Source organism: Colobus angolensis, unplaced genomic scaffold (genome assembly GCF_000951035.1).
Source record: "Colobus angolensis palliatus isolate OR3802 unplaced genomic scaffold, Cang.pa_1.0 Scaffold5, whole genome shotgun sequence".
Lineage (NCBI taxonomy): Eukaryota > Metazoa > Chordata > Mammalia > Primates > Cercopithecidae > Colobus > Colobus angolensis.
The window spans coordinates 26,510,232-26,513,803 of NW_012118487.1; positions in this window are offsets into that span (position 1 = coordinate 26,510,232).

Genomic DNA, 3,572 nt, shown 5'->3' on the forward strand with positions numbered 1-3,572 from the left:
CTGAGAAATTTTAAAAATGTAGGCTTCATTGTATTAGTCCATTTTATGTTGCTATAAAGGAATTACCTGAGACTGGGTAATATTATCAAGAAAAGAGATTTAGTTGGTTTATGGTTCTACAGACTGTACAGGAAGCATGATACTACCATCTGCTTCTGCTAAGGCCTCAGAAACTTTCTAATCATAGCAGAAGACAAATGCGGAGCAAGCATGTCACGTGGTGAGGGGGAACAGGAAGCAGAGGGAGAAGTGCCATGCTCTTTTAAACAACCAGCTCTCATTGTGAACTAATAGAGTGAGAACACACTCATCACCAACCGGATGGCAGCAAGCCATTCATGAGGGATCCACCTGGATGACCCACAGACTTCCCAGTAGGCCCCGTTCCCAACATTGAGGGGTCACATTTCAGCATGAGATCTGTAGAGGACAAACATTCTAATCATATCATTTATTCTCTGGAAGATGCATTTCTCTTTTTGAGAAGCTATGTCATCTAACATAAAGCTAAGTAAACATTTAATAAAACCATTTAATTTCTAATACAGATACAGTATATTGTCAGATAGTCTAGAGATTAGTGTTTACCAAATTTAGTAGTATGTAGTCTGCTTATAAAGAAAAAATTGAATTAAATATAAAATATAGATTGCATTTGGTATATACCAAAGAGGGGAGCTCTCGATGAGTTCTTGTTAATTTGTTTGCAACTACACCTTTTGAAGTATAGAGATCCTTGCCTTAAGTCTGAAAAATTTTTATAGTGTTTTTCATACATGCTGTTCAGACATGTGGAGGCTAGTGAATGACACTCATATTTCTTGGCTATCTCCTGGACACACTGAAATACAGTACCTAAGACATGTGGACTCATATATAACATCAGTTTGGTTACAGAGAGAAAAAAATCGGCAGAATTATCTGGGCTATATGAGGTCCACAAGCAGGTCCAGAGAGACATCAGTATGAGACTACAGTCATGCTCCTGGTACCCATGCCATGGGCAATTGTTTAAAGCCATTTTGTTCCTGACCAGCTGCCCCACCCATTATCTTCACGGTCCTGGAATGTGTGATACAAAGAATGTAGAGTCAATAAATAGCTTATGTTATTTTATACAAATTCTTGGTAAATAACTCAGGAATTGCCTTGTCTTTGCCTTTAAAAACCTGCTTGCAACTGCCACTAATTAGAGTGTATATTCAGGGTAACTTGAATCTAGGATCCCTGGTTGCAATTCTCAAAATTGACCTATATAAACTCTCTACTTGCCGGGTGTGGTGGCTCACACCTGTAATCCCACCTCTTTGGGAGGCCAAGATGGGCAGATCATGAGGTCAGGAGTTTGAGACCAGCCTGGCCAACATGGCGAAACCCAAACCCTTCTAAAAATACAAAAATTAGCTAGGCATGGTGGCAAATGCCTGTAATCCCAGCTACTCAGGAGGCTGAGGCAGGAGAATCATTTGAACCTCGGAGGTGGAGGTTGCAGTGAGCCAAGATCGCACCATTGTACACCAGCCTGGGTGACAGGGCGAGACTCTGTCTCAAGAAAAAAAAAAACAAAAAAACAAAAAACAAAAACAAAAAACAAACTCTCTACTTATATTAATTTTTCCTCAGCCTCCTCGATTTAGGTCAATAGGATTCGCTGGTGTAAGTCAACAGGATTCACAGAGACTCCTCCTGAAAACCTTGTGTTTCTCTGAAGTTGGGACTTGGTACCAGCAGGAATTCTCCATCCTCAGAGGTCCCATGGGTTGTTTTGGGTGAGTTATCCTGAATTTGGACCTCCCACTCTTTGGCTGAAGGTCTAGACTTTATTTGGACTGTTTTTCAAACCCTATATTTCCTTTAAGAGTGAGGGCTTCAGTCTCTGTCTTTCAACAGGAGAATGACGTAAAGATCTCCACAGAGAACTGCCTCAGTTTCCACCTTGGTCTCACAGCAGAGGTTCAAGTCAAAGGACTGGCAATTAGGCACTGTTGGTTTTATTTTATACAACATTCTTTTATGACTACAGCTGTTTTCTATCACTGGAAAATTCAGACTTAGTTTTTAACTTGTGACTAAGCTTTTAACTGTTAGTTCATAACTGAAACGTGTATCCTGTTTTTTGGATAGTTTTTAACAGTTTTTAACTGTTAGTTCATAACTGAAACGTGTATCCTGTTTTTTGCTCTTCTAGAGACGTATAATATTGGGGTCTTATCTGCCATACTTTGAGCACTCTGCTACCACTTGGCAGTTAGAGACAGTCTGAGACATGTCACACTTCAACCCGAAATACATTCCCAGCCTCGATTACTTTCCCTAAATTATGGAAAAAGCAAGCCTTAAAATCTTCACACTCTTTGTAGAAACACCAGGTGGATTTAGGTATACCACTTATAAGGCAATCTCTTGTAAATATCTAGGAAAGTGGCCCTACCCAACCTGGACAGTCACAGTCAGTAGTAGCCAAAACAGGGATTCTTTGAAATATTTAAAATAATCCATTTGCATGCATAATTTTTTTTAAAAAAAAGTTGTTTTAGAAGCAGGATAACTAAATGAGAGACCTACTTCCTGTTTGTCCTAGCTGAAATCCAGTAAGTTGAGATTTGAAATGATTTCTTTTTAGAGTACTGTGGCCAGAGGTCAGCTTAATTAAAAGTTGATATTTAGAATATCATAGATAGATAGATAGATATATGATAGATAGATATCTTCCAAATGTCAACTTTAAATACATATATTTATTTAAATAATGAGATAAATGCCAGTATCCTAAAGAAGGTCTTAAATATATTAAAAGCTTTCTTAAATATATTCTCGGTAAACAATTTTGGAACTGCCTTTTATTTCTTGAGAATTCTACTTGTAACTGTCACTGATCAGAGTGTATATTCATGGCAACTTGAATCTATGGTCCCTGACTGCAATTCTCAAGCTTGGCCCCAAACCTTTTTTATTTCATTTTATTGTATTTTATTTTAATTTTTTGAGACAGAGTCTCACTTAGTCGCCCAAGCTGGAGTGCAGTGGCACCATCACAGCTCACTGCAGCCTTGACCTCAGGTGATCCTCCCACCTCAGCCTCTTGAGTAGCTGGAATTATAGACATGCACCATCATGCTCAGCTAATTTTTGTATTTTTTGTAGACAAGGGGTTTCACCATCTTGCTCAGGCTGTTCTTGAACTCCTGGACGCAACTCAGCCTCCCAAAATTTTGGGATAACAAGCCTGAGCCACTATGCCAGGCCTAATATTTTCTTATCCATAAAAGCAACAAGGACACTGGCCAAAAAAAAAAAAATTAAAACTGATTTTTTCAGATCTCTGGAAATTTGCCAAAAACTTTAAGCAATCTGGTGAGCATTTATTCAAGAAAAAAAAAAAAAGCTGAATAAAAAAAAACACAACTAGCTTTGTGATGTTTTAACTTATCCTCGTCCCAACTTCCCCTTCTCATCTCTGGTTACTTTGAAAAAAATCAAGCACAGTAAAAGCCAGTAGCCTGGCATCCACTAGAGGTTATAAAATTGGATTAGAGCTCCTTCAAAACCGCATTTTAAGAGATTTTAAAACC